The sequence below is a fragment of the Elaeis guineensis genome, chromosome 8, assembly GCF_000442705.2.
Source record: "Elaeis guineensis isolate ETL-2024a chromosome 8, EG11, whole genome shotgun sequence".
NCBI lineage: Eukaryota > Viridiplantae > Streptophyta > Magnoliopsida > Arecales > Arecaceae > Elaeis > Elaeis guineensis.
The window spans coordinates 111,208,057-111,227,926 of record NC_026000.2 but is presented as its reverse complement, the minus strand read 5'-3'; the positions used below and the strand labels follow the sequence as shown (position 1 = coordinate 111,227,926).

The following is a 19,870-nucleotide window of genomic DNA, read 5'->3' as shown; positions in this document are numbered from 1 at the left end:
AGGATTGATAGTTAAATCTTAGGTCATCCTCAAGCATTAGGATCAAAGGAATGAATTATACGGTAACCATACGTCAATAGGTTCTTGAATATTGCTTCGCCTTCATTCGACCTATTCAAATGTCGGATCACCATTGCTAGATGGTTACATTGATCGGATCAAAAAATTATTCTTGTTCTACCGGCTTAAGTTTGAACCTATGGGGTCACACTCAAAAGAAATTTCTGACTGATCATGTGGCTGATCAACGATTGAGAATCATTTAAGGGCTTAATCATCAATTCGATTGATGGTTAACCTTATGCAAAAATTATAATAAATTAATTCATCAAGTATTAATAAATTAATAAAAGATTAATTAAAAATTAGATTGCTGATTAGCTTAATTTGATTAAGCAAAGAGGATTAAATAAAATCTAATTAAATTAGATTCAATTAGGTTTGACCCGATTAGGTTATGAGATGACCTAATCGTTAAGGAAGAATTATCTCTGATTTGATCAGGACTTTAGTTCAATCAATTTTTAATTTGATTGAGATTTGATTAAAAATTTATAAATCTAATTAGATTAGATTTTATATATTTTATTTGGACTAAATCAGATGTGATTTAGTTTGGATTCAAATAAGAAAATTAAGAGTCCTTATTGGAATAGAACTCTTCTCCCATGCGCCTCCCACTTTGACATCATATATTCTCACGCACAAATAGTTTCTGCATAAGATTTTTTCATGTCAAAGAGACTTTTCCCTTCTCTATCTCACATCTAAATTTAGATAGGATCAGGTTTTAAATGGCATGTTCAAATCTGATTTGAAATAGGATACCATATAGATAATGTTTGACATTATCTCTAAGATCTTGCTGCCAATTTTTTTTTTCTCCTTATATGTGCAACATTTTGAGGAATTTTTTGTAAAAAATTACTTGGAGAATTGATTTACCATAAAAAAATATGAGAAGGGATGTCCCATATTTTTTTGGCATATTTTGGCATAAATTTTTGAGTAGGGGCGACAACACATCAAGAGTCTATGATCTCTAGGACTCTTCACCCCACCTCCTTACACATTGAAATAAAAAAAGTTTTATTTTATTCTTGTATATGTAAGAGACCTGAGAGAGAGGACTTCACATTAAGAGGGGTCTTGGACATGGTTTCATGGCATGAAAGAAGAGGAGAGCCCTCTTCTCTTGGGGTGTGCACAAAAATCAGGTTTCTAGGATTTTGATCCTTAGGGTTTGAAAAGAGAGAAAAAATAAGAAAAAAATTATTTTTCTCTCCATCTTTCTTTCACCTCTTCATCTCCTCTAAAGTCCATTTTCAACCTTTGGAAAGATCTCAAAGATTTGAAGAAAAGATCCAGATCAGCCAAGAAGAAGGTCTTCGCGCGAGCTAACACTCTCAAGAAGATCGATCAGATCGGGACTTCGAGTGGACTTCTCGTAGAGGCCGGACATATGTGTGACTGCAAGCAACCAGAGAAGACCCTCTCTACTATATCTCTAAGTAGCGATAATCATCGACCTATGCAAAGATATCAAGTTCTGAACTTAGATCAAAAGTAGATGTGATCTACTGCTCACATGCATGCATGCTGATTTTATCTTCAGTATTTTTTAAATTTTATATGCAATATATCATGTCATAGATCCTAGAGTAGGTTAATTTGATGATTAGATTATATGCATATTAGATTAATTTGATTAATTTAATTATCTTCCACTATAATTTATTAAAAAAAATTTCGAAATACATGCATGAAATCGCTTACGTTCACCAACAGTGTCATGGATAATGGTGATTAGTGGTGTTAAGTCATGTGTCATGTAATTTGTTGTGATCATCGAGAGTTCCATCACAACCATCTGACATTTAAGGGCCATGGGGTCGGCTCACGTGCTCCTTATAATGGCTCAACGTTCCTAGGTCTTCAAAAGTTGTCAACTGAAGTCATCGACCTGAGTCTGATTAGATGGTCGAATGTGGCATCCCTACCACTGTGCCCCGTCAGATCAGGCTTCTCCTTATCGGATCCAACCTCCCCTCTTCTTTCCATCCCTTACTGCAGTGTCGTGCTATCCAACCGTCACCCCCACCTCCCCCCTTCGGACGCCCAACCGTCTGAGTGCTGTGCCGCCGACCTGCCATCAAACCCACCATCGACCCGCCATCAGACCGGAGCCGCCAAGTGATTTTTAGCAACAATGACGGCAACGGCTCCATCACCGTCGCTACAATCCATTCTCATATTTTTAAATTTTTAATATTTAAAATTATATTTATCTAATTAATTTTAAATTAATAATATTTAAAATTAAATATTATTAATTTAAATATTAATAATATTTAAATTAATAATATTACTAATTTAAATATTAATAATATTTAAATTAATAAAATTATTAATTTAAATAATATTATTAATAATATTATTAATAATATTATTTAAATTAATATTATTCTCAAAATATGGAACTACTTTGGAAAGCTCTCCGATAAGAGTAGTCCTACTGCCTTAAACGGTATGGGTTCGAGGTAGGGCCACCATCGGATCGGTTCTGGTCTACTCAACTACTTCGATGGTGGTCGGAGTAGCTCGATAATTAGACTCTAAATTCTAGGCCTGATCCGAAGTTTTAAAAAAATTTCGGATCAGACTTAAAAAGGGATGTGGTTTGGCTTACCCCGACCCATTTCCAGCTTTATTTGCAATCCCGCTACCTTTAGGATGGGAATTGCTTGGATGCCATACTGGTGTGCTCGCATAGCCTAGTCGTCTGGCATGTTTAAAGTCTGCATGCGTAAGACACGTATCCTAACCATCCCCATTTGCAATGATGTTCTTTACTTAGAAATTCAGTATTTTAAAAATTATAAAAGTATTGCATTGCATATAACGATAGACTCATTTTTTGATTGATATACATATTTTATGACATCCATATATTTATATATTTTTATATGAATCAGAGAATTATGTACATTGGTTAATTGACTATCCAATTTGGATAGTTTGAAAATTATAATTAATTCTATAAGTAATTGTAGTAATCAAACAGTATGTTGAGAGTTCGAAAAAAATTTTGGAAGGTATTTTTCTTTAGTTCTCCTCATATATCTTCAATCATATGAGAAGAACTAAAAAAAAAATACTGTCAAAATTTTTTTCGATCCCTATTACATATCGTTTAATTACTGTAATTGACCTATAGAATTAATATAATTTTTGAATTGGATAGGATCTTATATATATATTAGTTGATGATAGGATGTGTTTATTATGTAATCTATTTTAAATGATAAAATATTTGGTAAGCATTTTGTCATGTACTTGTATATGTAGAATCCTTAGATAGTGTGCCATGGATCGTAGTTGGATGGACCATCGAGTAGTTGACGGGGTGATTTCTGCTGAATATAATGAGAATGTCAAGTACTTCTGTGATTATGCTTTTGAAAATACTGCACTCTTGTCTTACATTGCCACCCTTCTGAAGGGTACAAACATCTGAAGGATATCAAATATCTAAATACTTATCTTGCATCATTTTAAATAGATGGTATCGATGCAGTGGAAGTCGAATTAACTTTAATGCCCCTATATTCTTATGGTTGCTTTCTTATTTTTTTTTATGATGATCCAAACTAAATGGATATTGAAAGGACTGGCTCCACAAATTGCTATGACCTTTTTTTTCATCTATCCATATGATGTCTTAAAGCTGATAGATGCCAAAGATTAGTTTTTATGAACATATATACTCGACTCTATTCCTAAATATTTGATTAGATTTTATAAATATATATAACTTCTTTAATGTTGTTCTTGATCTGCGGCAGATGGCTTCTCAAGGTCGAAGCCATCACAGTCGAAGAGAGAGCTCTAGAGGAGAGAGCTCTCATGCTGCCAACTTGCATGGTTCTACGGCACATATACCATATGGTAAACTTTGATACTTTAGATCGATATTCTCTTTTATGTTATTTTATCTTTTATTATCTAATATAACTTCTTTATGATATCTTGATACTCTCAGATTCGGATGATGTGGGGTCACTAGTGACCCCATACTCATATTAAGCAGCATCCAACTCTCAGAGTCAGCAGCGTGGTAGAGGACCCACCCAGTTCGTGGCACCTCCAACTTGGTCAGAGGATAGAGAGCTCATCCACATTTAGAGCCACACGTAAATACTATATATCCTCACTGAATATGTTTAAATTTTAGTCATTTTAGAGTCTAATATTTATTATTCAAAATAAATTTTGTAGCACATTTACAGAGCTTGGGGTGCCTCATGTGGTTACCGACATCATCCGATGATTGATGCTAAGGTTGGTGAATGAGTTCTCCAGTTGGCCATCAAGGCTCGTGATGCAGTCAAGGAGATATTTCTGGTAAGTCAAAGATGTTTAATTTTTAAAATTATAGTAGGTTTATATTCTATTTATTAATACATAGTTGCTTCTATTTGTAGGAGTACTATCGATTCAAGACTCCTTAAGATGAAGAGGCTGGTCGTCGGACCTTCGAGGAGGTGGCCATGCGAAGGTTTCGAGATGGGCTGTATAGCCTTCGGCAGTCTACCATAGAGCACTCCAGTTTTGAGTCACCATTGGATTGAAAGTCCTACACAGATCACTGGATGCGGACGGACATATAAGAGGCCCTCTACGACTAGTGGAGTACTGAGGAGACTCTGATAGGCGATAGAGGGTATGGCAGAATTGGTTCGTCCAGCAGCATCTGATCAAGCACACTGACAGCTCCGTTGGCACATATGTTGTGATCGATAGATTGGTAAAAATTTTATACTTAAATTAATTTGATATTGAATTAATCATATGTATATTTTAATTAATTTAATTTTATTATTTATTTATTATAGACATGACAGCTGGGTCATGTACCAGGGTAGCGTAGATATGGAAGGCCACACACCAGTCTAGGAGGACTGGTGATTACTTAGATCTTCGATCTTGACAGATCATGATAACAACTTAAAATATTATTTATTAAATTTTTATATATACTGATATATATGGACTGATGAATTTTTAAACTATATAGATAGACTATACGGAGTATCTCATATCATGGCACAATGAGGATCCATCCTCTCAGCCCCTCTTTGACCTTGATTGATGGCTCAGGGCCATCGGAGGGGTGAGTAAGAGCTGAATCATAGGATTCGACCATAGTTTCGATCCTCAATAGTTCAATACTCTGCTTAGAGCTCGACGACCCAGACGTGGGTTGACACACATGTGGAGGAGGTCATGCAGAGACTTTGGAGCCAGCAATTTCAGAGTTTCCAAGATGCCGTCCGTGATACAATCATTGAGATCCTTCAGGATCCACATCTGTGTGATCAACTAGGTTCATTATCATAGCCATCACAGCAGATAAGCCTATTAATATTTTTTTTACTTATTTTAAATTTTTATATTTAGAAGCTTCATATATTTAAGCTTGAGTCTAGAAAAAAGACATAAGAGGTAAAAATTTAATCTGACCATCCAAATGATGGCCCAAGGGTATCTATAGCTGCGTATCATCGAATGAAATATATATGAATAATTTATTCGAGAATCAAAGTAGTATATCAAAATATACATCTCTATATCGATATATACGCTTTCGTATCGAAACTTATTAATAATGTCTTATTTTTTCGTTACAGGATGCTAGAACATTCGACTTTAATTCACCAGCTACTGGAGAGGACAAATAGAAGTAGGAAGATAAGGAGGATCTTACATGATTTTTTTTTTATGATATGTATATAATTTTGATACTTGTAAAGCAGTATAAATTTATAAAATTATATAATTTATATTTTTAATTTAATATAATTAATTTTATATTTATGATTATGTTAAATAAATATTATTTTATTTATAATAGATTTTTAAAAATATTATTGCTTATTAATGTAATTAAAATAGATTTTAAAATATTTAATTATTAATTTTTTTAAAAAAATTAAAAATTATTAGCGACAACATAAGCGATGGCATCTACCATCGTTAATAGTTTTTTAAAATTTTTATTAAAAAATTAAAAAACTATAAGCGACATTAGAAGTGATGTAATGGCCATCATCAATAGTTTTTAATACTTTAATTAAGAAAAAAATTAAAATTATTAGTATCGATTTTTGTCGCTAATACCGTCGCTAATTACATTTATCAGGGATGGCGGATTTACCGTTGCTAATAATGATAATTAGCGATGAGATTATTTTCATCGGATTTTTAGCGACGGCAAAACGACTATAAGCGATGACAGTTAGCCATCCTTAATAGTCTGTTTTTTTATAGTGCGATCTCTCAAAGACTGATCTCCAAAGGTCGATTTTCTGAAGTCCAGCTTTCAAAGTCAACCTCTCAAAAGCCAACCTCTGAAGGCCGACCACATGAAAGCCGAGCTCCCACAACCTTTAGAAGCCAACCTCCAAAGGCCGACCTCTGGAAGCCGAGCTCCCAAGTTGACTACCTCTCGAAACCGACCTCCAAAGGCCGACCTACCAAATCAGAGCTCCTGGAGGTCAAGGTGAAGCAAACTAACTAAAACAAGATAATACAACTCTAATCATTTATTATTATTATTCCAAAATCTGACCTGACTTAGACATCAAAGAATCCGATCAGAGCAAATCCGACAAGCTTTTTTATTCTTTTGTGTGCAAATCTACGACATCAAGATAAATCATATTCCACCATTGCAAATTGAACAACACCCTCCAGATGGTCCTGGCCAAGCCGGACTGTGGCAGCAACAAGTACCATAGTCAAATGTTTTGTATCATCACTTAGGCTCAACAACAACTATTGGTATAAGAGTCATATTGGCTCACTAGGTTGATCATGGGAGTTTGGTTGTTGCCAAATGTGGGGACTTTTGCAGAATTATAGTTCGTTGTTGCACATGTCTCCACTAAGGTTCTCTCATTGCCATTTTGATCCCAATAGTTTGTTATTCCTCCGGCTTGCAACCTTACAATAGTAGCAAATAGTGATTAACCAAACTGCAATTTTAAGGTGGGCGAGTAGCTGGCCATATCAAATAAGTAGGTTATCACTCTTTCCATTTTTCTCTTTACTTAAAGAGCAAAGGCCAAGCTTGGGTGTTCTCTACGCAATGATGCTTGGGCAATATCTCTTTTATCGTAAAATTGTGACTCCAATTTTTGTTGGCCATTGACACAATGCAACTTGTGCCAGAGCTTAAATGCCAAGAAGTCCCTGCCATTATTACTTAATTATGGTAACATCAAAATGAAGATGGCTCATAATTTAATATTATCTATATTACTTCATCTCTATATATATAAACAGCATTGTGCAGATGATGAAGGTTAGATAGCCACCGATGATGCAACTCTAGATTTTCATTGAATAATGACTTGTCATGTATGCTGCGTAATTAAAAGAATTTCATAGCACATCTCATCGGGAATAACTTTTTGTTGTTTCAAAGGCCATAATGTCAGCACTTGCATTTTTGCTGACTAAGTCTGCAGATAGGAAATGAGGGCAAATTCTGATTAGCGACAATTATATATATATATATATATATATATATATATATATATATATATATATATATATATATATATATTTATGAATTAGATAAGGATTGATTTGAGGATGGAGACACTTGTAGGCTTTTTTATTTTATTTTTTTTTCAGTGGTGGTCATGGAGATTGCAGTTCTGGAAGTTGTGTTGCCCCTCGTTTGATGAGGAATAATGTCAGATATCAACTCAAACCATTTTACTATTCCAAGTTCCATATTCGAACAAATGAAATAGATCAAGACAGTTAATGGAACATTAGTGGTGTTTAAATTTAGGAGTGAGTTTTGTATCATTTACATTTTGGAGGTGTCAATATATCCAGCTGCGTCAATAGAGACTTTGGCAGAACCCTACATGTTAAGACAGAAATATTATCTGTTGATATAATTATCCCTTCACTGGGGGTAAGTTCAAGGGTGCCACGCCTGGTGCACCCTTGAATTTAGCGGCCTCGAACAAGGCTGATGAACTTTTAATCGCAACTGAAAGGGAGCTAGACAACATTCACATCCTATCGAGGTAGTCGCTGTACGGGACATTACACTTTGATAGGCCATCTCCATGTAGCACGCCAGGAGCCATTGAGGTCAGGATCTCTCGTCTTCCATTCCTCTCTATTTCCGCATCTGTGACGTCGTCCAACGCGTTGTGTTGGGGTGCAACCAAGCACCTTGTGCATTTCATTGTAATCAACAGAGGTGCAAGCACCTTCAAGCCTTGTCTGGCACTTTTTCAAAATAACAAGAACAGTCTTGAACATTGATGCTAATGAAAACCTTCACATATCTTTTTATTTACCTATCTTAATAGTAAAATTTTTTGAAAGACAGAATTATCATATCACTATATAAAAAAGCAAAAAAATAGATTTAATATTGCCAACATTAGTGGAAAGCATCGATAACTTTCAAATAATGCATGCATCCACCGATACTTTTTGCGTGCGTTGACAGTTTACAATGCTAAAAAACATCGATAAATTACGATGCAGAAAAGCATCAATGGAGACCATTAGTCATCGTTGAAATTCAACTCCTCCGATTTATCCATCCCTCTGTCCTCAATTAGAAACCTAGACCCCTTCTCTCCCAATAGCTAACTCTCCGCCTCGTTACTGTCGATCCCGCGGACTCCTCAGCCTCTCATCTCTTACCGATATCAATCCACCACCCCTTCCTCTCTCTTGCCTTCAGCCCAAGCCCCGATCGTCGTATCGTTGTCTGTGCCTCCTCCTCCATCTCCGACCCCATCACCGTTGACCTCATCGATCGGTCAGCCTTAGGTATGTCTCCTCCTTCTTCTCCTCTATCTGTGCACCACACGTCACTGCCTCTCATCTCCTCAATTGAAACCCTAATCTCCTTCTTGAATCGCTCTCCTCCTCTTCCGCCCCCATTGCTCTCCAACACCCGCAACTTCCAATCGTACACAGACCTTCTCGGTCGAAACCCTAATCGAAACCTTAACCTCGAATCGCTGCTCTTCTTGAGGGTTGTTTACCTTGTCATGATAACTAATGCATGTTCTACAGGTCACCTTCCATGCTAGGTGCATATCATTGGGTATATTGCTTTGTAACATAGAACATCTACTTGCATGATAAGATTGATTTTTTTTTTTCTGATTGTGTAAGAGGCTGGTAAGTTTCTCATGGAGTCACCATGCATTTCGTTTATGGAAGCATGGAAACGAAATCTATGACCTCTCTATCTCATATTTGCTATTGTTCTCACACTATTAAATATCAACTTGTAATATGGTCTAGATTTTGCTTGTTCTTGCTCTCATTAAGATCAGTGATATTTTAAAATTATAATTTACCCAGCCTTGACCTTCTAAAAGCTCAGACCAGATTTTTTTTTTTTTAAGAATAATTTGTAGCATTGATAAAATGTAATTTCTGGACTTGTCATATAGCTATCTGCTCTCTTAAGAGCATGCCTCTTTTGTATTCGAGATTGCTATTACTTGGAATATCTAACTGAAGATGTTGCATAGTATACACAATTGTATATGTATGAAATTGTACTTTCTCTGCCATTTTTGAAGCTTGGCCTTTTCTGGAATTTATCAGATGGATATACATGTCCAATGTGATTATGGAAATGTTTAATGTCCATCTATATCCGAAAGTATCTAATTCCTGATCCATGGAGAAAACAATGGATGTTGGAATTACAGTTAATAAAATACATAAGTGGTTCTTCTCATAAGATAGAGTTAAACCTAAAATTTATTATTTGTTATCATTTATCATTGAGTTAAAGAAGTTACCTATAGTTGATTGTTCAGATGGATATAACCTGATTTTTTTTTTTTTCTGGTTAGTTGTGCAAAAGATCTGTGCCCCTTCCATTTCTGACTAAATATATTTAAATAGAAACAACATAAAATATCTTTGTAGGATATGCAATCTGAAACCACCTGATTTTGCTTTATGTTGAACTTAACATGCCAAGGACATCAATGTACTGTTTGCAGTCTTTTTCAATCTGCTTGTTTGTATTTTTAATGTAAAAACTTTTGGTATTGTGTAGGAAAATAATAGACTGCATGATCACCAGTAATAACATTTTTAATTCAATTAGCCGTTGCATCATATTTAAAATCTCAGGCTGCTGAAAGGTCAATACTTCACATACAGGTTACTGGTAGTTAGTGAAACAAGTGCCAGCTGCTTTTTGAGGACCTGAGAGTCAAAAAACTGTATAGAGAGCACCAGCATCTTTGGAGCACAAGCTTGCAGAAAAGAGATTTTTGGAGCAAGATCTTGCTGAAAGGAAAAATTTAAGGTTCAACACCCATGTCTAATTTACTCTGATTAAATGTTGATGATGTATGTCTTTACTTATTGATGCAAAGCTAGTTTATACGCATTAGTTAATATATCCTTTTACGATTGATGAACCTTTAACAGGCTAAATGAGGTTTCACGTTTGTTACATAGCATTACTTAGGTGAAATGCATTGGGGTTTGATGCACACATAGACTCGCACTTCATACCTATTTACATGTTCTTGACATTATGTGCTACTGTAATGCGGACTTTATTGTGCCCTCGTAATCCTACACGATGGACTTTAAGATGAAGGTTGATAAAGTGCAAAATAGATGGTGTACCATAATATTATGTAAATATCTTGACATGATGGCAACATTTTATTGTTTTGTATTATTTGTATACCTATTTGCATTTATGAACTGTTGCTGAATTTGTGGCTGACGTGATGAGTATTTTTTTATAGAATAATTTATGTTTCTTCTTATGACAATGTGAGAAAACGGCCAGTTATCTCTATTTGGTATATATTTTTAATTTTTTTGATAAATACCCAGCTAATATTTTATTTATATATTTTTTTAGAAATATTGTTATTCAATTATTGATCTTATACGATGGATAAAAATTAGATAAATAAGTCAAAATTTAGTGAAGATTATTTTGAAAAAGTATAAAATTTCATTAAATTTACTGTTGAGAAAGGATCAATGAATAGAAATTTTTTTTGCCTATGCTAAAAATGTATAAATAATTTTTCTCTCAATCCACAAACTATCGAAGAACATTTGGTGTGGAATGATTTTGTAAGAAGATATATTAAATAGATATTTCATAAAAAATTCTTGTTGCCATCTTCATATAATCAATCCTCATATATTAGAATTAGTAAATTTGATATTAGAATTAGTAACCCACGAAGAAATCCTATAAGAGAAGATGATATGAGGGGTTTACTCAGAGATACTTGGGGATTTAGTGCTGAAAATTTAGGAGATTTCTGTAAAGGACAAAAAACATGTGTGACGCCAGAGGGGTCTATATTTACTAATCCTATACAAGTTGAGAGACCCGAGCGTGCATCTAATGATGAGTTAGAGCATTGATATTATAATTTATTGAAAGTTTATGATCAAGAACTATATCTGGGATGTAAGAATTTTTTTAAATTTTTTTTGTGCATCTTTTTTATTTAAAATATTTGAATGGATAATCTGGTAAGAGTTTTATTACACTGCTCTAATTATTAAAGAATACATTTTCTGAAGTCACTGCTTTGTCAACTTCCTCTTATAAAGTTAAAAAAACTAGTAAAAAAATTGGATCTTGGATATAAGAAAATTTATAATTGTCCAAATGGCTATATGTTGTACCGGGATGAAAATGCTAATCAAGAATTATGCAATATCTATAGATCTTCACGATGGATATCATATGAAGAAGATAAGAGTGATGTATTGAACGAAATAGATACTACTTGGAGTATGAAAAAATCAACTAAAGTTTTGCGTTACTTTCTTTTGATACCTAGATTGAAAAAGATCTATGCATCATCGAAGATAGCTTCATCGATGAGATAGTATGATGAAGGTCATATAAAAGATGGAATGCTCAGACACTCGACTGATAGTTTAGCATACAAAGCATTTGATGATAGCCATTATGATTTTGCCTCAGATGTTCACTGTATTAGGTCAGGTTTAACTACTGATAGTTTCAATCTATTTTAGACACTAAGTTCTACTTATAGAATTTAGTCAATCATTCTGATTCTATATAATTTGCCATAATAGATGTATATGAAATAGTCTTCACTTATCTTGTAATGATTCTTTCAGGTGATAAGAGTTCAGGTAATGATATTAATATCTTTTTGTAATTTTTAATAGAAGAATCGAAACAGCTATGGGAGGGTATCAATGTATTTGATGCTTGCAGTGATCAAATATTCAAATTGAAAGTAGCTCTTATTTAGACTATCAATAATTTTTATGTATATACCAATTTATCTAGATAGAGCACAAAGGGATCGATGTATTGCATGTCCTTCTTATGGGGATTCTATCTATTCACATGGGTTAAAATATAAAGGAAAGTTTTGCTATATGGGCCACCATCGATGGTTGGAAGCTGACCATCCATTTCTATTTCAACAAAATATATTTGATGGTACTATAGAATTGTGACCTGCTCTTGTACCCCTTCTGGAATTGAGGTTCTTATACAAATACATGACATCAATCATAGGTATGGTAAGGTTTCCAAGTATTATAAGAAAAGAAGAAGAAAAGATGTTGAACGCTCAACAAATGAAGGGTTGACAGAAGATGTCATTACTCACAATCTTGATACAAAAGGTATTTGATGATGCTGATAATTTTTATGATGATAATGATTATAGAGATGAAAATTGAAAAGATGATGACATAATGGAGGGATATACATAGAGTTATTAAGCAATTGTAGAAGAAAAAGAGTATTTTTTTATTTACCTTATTGGGAGTTCAATTTTTTCAGACATAATCTTAATGTGATGCATATAGAAAAAAATATTTATGATAATTTAATTAAAATATTATTAAATATTAATAAAAAGAGTAAAAATAACTTAAAAGTATATTTAGATTTGAAAGAGATGGGTACAAGACATGAGCTTCATCCAAAAGAACTTGTTAATGATAAAGTTTATATACTCCTGCATGTTATACAATGTCCACTCGAGAGAAAGATCTTTTTTTGATATTTATAAAGAATAATAAGATTTATGATGGCTATGCATAGAATATTTCAAGATGTATAAATCTCAAAGAGTGAAAATTTTTAAATCTTAAAAGTCACGATGGTCACATTTTGATACAAGATATTTTTTCACTAGTTTTAAGGTCATCAGCGGCAAAACAAGTCATTACTATTGTTGCTCAATTGTCATCAATTTCTAAGTTATTATATTCCAAAGTCAATGATCCATGAGAGCTTGATCAACTAGAGTCTCTTATTGTACCTATACTTTGCTATATGGAGAAGATCTCTTCAGGATTTTTCACTATTATGGTTCATCTACTTGTTCAGATCGTTACAGAAGCAAAATTTGGTGAACCAGTATACTACAGATAGATGTATCCAATTAAAAGGTGATATTGCTAAATTTTATAATTATAATCTAAAAATATTTAGCATAAGTAGTGTCGTAATCGTATTAATGTTTTAATAAATTTCTAATTTTTGAAGGTATCTTGTGCATTTAATTGATTATATCTGAAATAGAGCCTATCTTGAAGGCTTAATTGAGGAACTCAAAAAGTATTTGATATTTTGTTCAAGATATCTTGAAAGTGAAGAGATTTTTTCTAATCGTCCTCAAAGAAATTATGATATTGTCGATAACTTAGAAATTTATAAGTTCTCAACTGTTGAAAAATTTTTGGGAAAGGCTGAAAGTATGGTTCTTGAAAAAAAATTTTGGCACAAGCCCATTGTTGCCCAATAAGACAATCCAAGAGGAGGAAGATGAATTGGATTTTCAAAAATTTAAACAGGATATGTGCTACTTTTATAAGACAGTGAAGTATTAGTGTGTGCAAAAAATTATGCAATCAAATGAGCTAAAAATATAGAAGAGATGAAGAGCAAAATAGAATACAAGTAATATATAAACACCATAATTTTTGTAGTGGTTCAGTGCCCCTAGCACCTGTTAGAAAATCAGATAGACTAGCATGCATAGATTTCAAAATATTTTAAAATAGCAGCAAAAATAGATCTAAGTTAAATCCTTTAATCCCACATACTATAGATCTAATCTACATCTATCTGAGTCCTAGATCTAAGATATGCATATAATCTAAAAATTAAAAAAATTAAAATTAAGATCAGATCTCAATACTTTGTGTGGGTTGAAATACATCGTAATTGATGATCTTGGATCTGAAGGTTCTTGAGCCGTACACGTATCCGACCTTTATAGATATCTACTGAGATTAATCTTGAACTTTTTTTCTCATTATAGATCTTTCTTCTCCAAGTAGGATCTCAGTCTTTTGAACCTTTGATCAATCTTTGCTCTTTGACCGCGAACTAAACACTTGAACAGCAGCCTGTCTCCCGTTCTTGATGTAGAAGCAATCACCCTCATCTTTGGACGTGTGAGAAGATGGGATGCCCAACACTTGGGCATTGAAAAGAGAAAAGAAGGAGAGATGGCGTGGAGAAGAAGAAAGAGATCTAAAATCATAAAAATTTAATTGCCTAAAATCCTAAGAGACTATCTCCTTAAATAGATCTTTTTTTGATTTCAAATCATTATCCAACCAGACTAAAAACATTAGTCCTTATCTCATAAGGTCACTTGCCTTTTAATTTGATTTTTTTTAAAAAAAAATCAGACTCAATTGAAAAAGCCCTTGCCTCAAAAGTCAAGTGGATGTGGCACTCTTATCTTACAAGGCAAGATGAGGATGCGCCACATGATGTTTAAGGTAGGTAGTTGGGGCCCAACTCTGAAGGAGGAAAATCGCTTTTCCTTGCAGGATCTTCCAGATTTCATCAAATCTGGGATGAAATAATTTTAAAAAAAATTTATCCTATATATATTTTAGATCAAAGTCTCTAGATCTAATCTTCATATCTGATGTTAAATCTAAAATAAATCTAAAGGATGAGGAAACTAGTAATACCTCAAGGGTAATCTGATTACCCTGTAGATGATCTCTGCAAGATTCTGATGTAGCCACGCAAGGCCTGGCCTCTACCGTATCCACTCAGGCAGGACCTGAAACATCTTCTCCTCATGAATCTATGCTTCAAAAATCAGATCTAAATCTGATTAGGAAGATCTTCAAAAGTCTTCCTAAAGTTGGAGCAGTAGCCTGTCGAAGAAGTTCTGCAGCCTTCTTTCCAAGCGTCACCACGCCTTGGATCTTTGCCAGATGGACGTCCAACTCTTTGAACGTGAAGAGGGGAGGAAGGAGAGTAGGGAGGACATAGAGAAGAGGAGAGGAGGCGCATCTATTAGGTTTTGTACATAAAACAACTTCTACCTCGAAACCCTAGGCGTAGCAGGGTTTATATGGACCCTGTATGCTGCGCAGTGCCACATCATTCAACTAATCAAAAAATTCCAATAAATTTTGAAAAAATTCTGATTGATGGAGTGATGTCATCTAATCATATCAGATAAAAACCCACCTTATCTCCAAAAGATGTTGCCAACATTGGATAAGCACAAATAGAGGTGGCGCCCAAGAGTTTGAATTGATCAAGACTCTCCAATCCTTATCCACTTGGGGCACCCACTTTAATCCAATTGGGCTCACACCATAATCTCATTATGGTGCCCAATTTGATGTGGCTTGGCTTGTGGACACTCCACAAAAATCTTCTAATGAGTCCTCTTCAGTTTAAGACCCATATGTCAACTTTTGACAGATGTCCTAAAATGAAATTGGTAGGTGCTAGGAATTAGCGGTGTTGTCTTAAATTCATCTCATGAATTAAGATAAGCCTTTTCTAAGCTGGACAAGCTTTATTTAGACTAAAAAAAATCTTCTAAGGTTCTCTGGATGAGTCAAATCATATTTAGCTTAGTAGAGATAGAAAAGATTACACGAGGAGAAAGTTAAGCTCAATCGTGTGCTAGCACGATTTCCTTGAATCTAATTGGATCTTATCCAAATCAATTGGGTTAGCTCAATTGATGACATCCAGATCCTAACTCTTATTTTGTAATCCAGTTAGGTTCATTTCTGTATGGTAATGAGACATATCGTGATCTCATCATCGACATCATCGAAACTCCTTTCGATGGATCAGAACTCTTCTGATTCAGACAATTAGAATAATCGATCATCAATATCATTCTAATTACTCCCAAAATCCATCAGTGACACCTAGCAGTATGTGGGAAAATCCATCAAAACTGAAGACGAACCTCTCGATGCAGCTTCCTGTGTGATTGAGTTCCTCTATCATGAGTTCCGACTGAATTAGGGTTAAGGTGAACTCGTCAAACCCAACATCAGTCATATGAGTTAATCGATCGATCCGAGTCCGATGTGAAACCTTAATGAAAAACTCTTTTCCATTATTTCACTTTGCCATGGCCATGGGCTTAAGGACTCGATCTTTCAATTATCATAGGACTACTCCTCTCATCTACCGAGGTTGATAGATCCCATCTTGGTGCGACCTAGTTCCTACAATGAATATGCTACAGCCAACATACACCTCAGGGTTTTGAATGACTAGGAGATCGAGTTATGGTATAGTCAAACTATAACACACTCAAGGTGAACTGTCGATGCACCTCAGGTCAAAGAATTAGATACACAACTGCAGCATCGAGCTAGTCATTGACGAGAAGGTAGACTTCCTTATGACTGCTCGAAGTGGTCACGCTCAGTACTCTCGTTCTCAACGAATATCTATACTCTCGCTCTGGTGTCTCACACCATAGACTCAAGACACATCTATCCTAAGGAAGCGATCATACACCAACCTTCCAGATCGATCACCATCCTCATGATGATCCTATAGTCAGGAGCTGTTTATGAGTTAGTTATGTAAATTCATGCCTTAAATTTTCAACTCTTGAAAATATGAATTTACATTCCTACTAACTCAAAGGATGTATCACAGACATAATGTACATAATATGATAGAAGAATAATCTTTTTATTCATTTATTATCAAAATTATAAATTTGCCCTTAGATCTATACAGGAATGTGTCGGCCGATCTGGCATCTAGGGCACACATCTAACAAACTCCCACTTGACCTAATGTCAATTGGCTATATATCTAAGTCCCATCTTCTCAAGGTGGGCTTCGATCTTTTACTGGCCCAATGGCTTAGTCAGCGGGTTTGCCACATTGTCTATGGAGTGGACTCTCATAACCTCGACATAACCTTTTTTGAGGTAATCACGGATCAGATGGAATCGCCGCTCGATGTGCTTGGACTTCTGGTGAGACCTTGGCTTCTTAGCTAGGGCTATGGTGCTAGTATTATCGCAGTAAAGAGGTATGGCATCCGATGACATCACTCCAAGCTCTGCGGCAAACTTCTTGTACCAGAATACCTCCTTCGCAGCTTTCGATGCAGCAATGTACTCGCCTCCATGGTGGAATCAGCAATCACCGTCTGCTTGAAACTCTTCCAGCTAACTGCACCACCATTGCAAATGAATAGACTTTCAGATGTCGATTTTTGATCATTTATATCAGACATAAAGTCTGAATCTGTATATCCCTGAATCTGGAGTTCTCCATTCCCAAAGATTAGAAACATATCCTTAGTCCTTCTCAAGTACTTAAGGATACATTTCACAGAAGTCTAGTGCTCTTCACCTGGATTCGACTGATATCTGCTTGTGACACTCACAGCATGGGCTATATCAGTCGTGTACATAGCATGGCATACATGAGGCTCCCTATTGCCGAAGCATAAGGGATCTTGCTCATGCGTTCAATCTCCTCAAGTGTGCTAGGGCACATCTTCTTGGACAGATGAATGCCATGTTTAAAAGGCAATAAACTTCTTTTGGAGTTTTTCATGCTAAACCTCTTTAGCACCTCCTCTATGTACATCTTCTGTGAAAGTCCCAACATCCTATTTGGTCTATCTGTATAGACCTTAATACCCAGTATAAAGGATGCCTCTCCTAGATCTTTCATAGAGAACTCCTTAGACAACCATACTTTGACTGAGGTTAACATAGAAATATCATTTCCAATTAGAAGGATGTCATCTACGTACAATACGAGGAAGACAACTGCGCTCCCACTGATCTTTTTGAACATACATGGTTCCTCCTCGTTCTTGATGAAATCAAATATTTTGATCACATCATTGAAACGAGTATTCTAACTTCGAGATGCATGCTTAAGTCCATAAATGGACCTTTGCAGCTTGCAGATCTTGTGATCATCATCACTGGATATGAAATCAAGTGACTGTTCCATATAGATATCTTCCTCAAGATGTCCATTTAAGAACGCCATTTTCACGTCCATCTGCCATATTTCATAATCGAAATAGGCTACAACAGCAAGCAATGTGTGGATGGATTTTAGCATGGATACGGCGAGAAGGTATCCTGATAGTCAATGCCTTCGCGCTGACTATAACTTTTTGCTACGAGCCTAGCCTTGAATATCTCTACATTCCCATCGCACCTATCTTTCTCTTGAAGATCCATTTACACCCAATAGGTACAATACCTTCAGGTGAATCTACCAAGGTCCAGACTTGGTTTGAGTGCATCGAGTCAATTTCTGATCTCATTGCCTCTAACCATTTCTCGGAGTTGATATCTGATATCGCCTCATCATAGGTCTTGGGGTCATCACCATGAGCTTCATTTCTTGTGAAGAATATTTTCTCTACATCCTCTTGTATGGTACCTAAGTACCTTTCAGGAGGATGAAAAACCCTAGTTGATCTACGAGGTGGAAGAGGTTGTGTTAAGACTGGTTCTGATTGATTAGGTTCCTCAAGTTCTTTAGCTTGTTGCTCTTGGAAGACATTCTCCTTGAGCTTAATTATTCTTCCGATGCCACCATCTTGAATAAACTATTTTTCAAGAAAAATAGCATTTCGACTCACAATCACATTGTGATCTTCCGAAATATAGAAATAGTATCCTAATGACTCTTTAGGATATCCTATGAACGAGCTCTAAAAGACCTAAACTCTAACTTATCTGCCTGCTATCTCTTGACATGAGCCGGACAACCCCAAATTCTAAGATGATTCAGACTTGGCTTCTTACCATGCCATATCTCATATGGTGTGGTAGGAACAGTTTTAGAGGGAACCCTATTCAATATATAAATTGCTATCATGAGACAATGTCCCCAAAAAAATTCGGAGAGGTCCGTGAAGCTCATCATGGAACAGACCATATCTAATAGGGTCCGATTTCTCCGTTATGAAACTCCGTTGAGTTGAGGCATTCCAGGTGGAGTCCATTGAGAGACTATGCCATTATCCTTAAAATAGTCTAGAAACTCCTGACTAAGGTATTCACCTCCTCAATCTGATCGAAGAACCTTAATGGACTTTCCTATTTATTTTTCTACCTCATGTCTGAATTCTTTGAACCTTTCAAAAGCTTCAGACTTGTGTTTCATTAGAAATATATACCCGTACCTAGACATATCATCGGTAAAGGTAATGAAGTAGATGTAGTTACCTCTAGTCGGCACATCAAATGGGCCGCACACATCCGTATGTACTAGGGCAAGTAGGTCTGTGGCCCTTTTCCCATGTCCCACAAAAGGAAGCTTGGTCATTTTGCCTTGAAAGCATGATTCACAAACTGGATATGACTCGAAAGTCAATGGACTCAATAGTCCAAATTTCTCCAATTTGTTAATCCTGTCTTCCGCTATATGACCTAGCCTTAGGTGCCACAGATACTTATCATTTAGACTATCTCTAGACCTTTTAATTCCTATGGCATTCACATTTTGCTTAATATTAAATACAGATACATCAATATA

At 35.3% G+C, this 19,870-nt stretch overlaps 1 pseudogene; it reads left to right on the top strand.

Moving 5' to 3' along the window:
* The first annotated feature begins 3,367 nt into the window (after positions 1-3,367).
* Positions 3,368-13,856, top strand: LOC140851212 (uncharacterized; annotated as a pseudogene).
* The last annotated feature ends 6,014 nt before the right edge of the window (positions 13,857-19,870 follow it).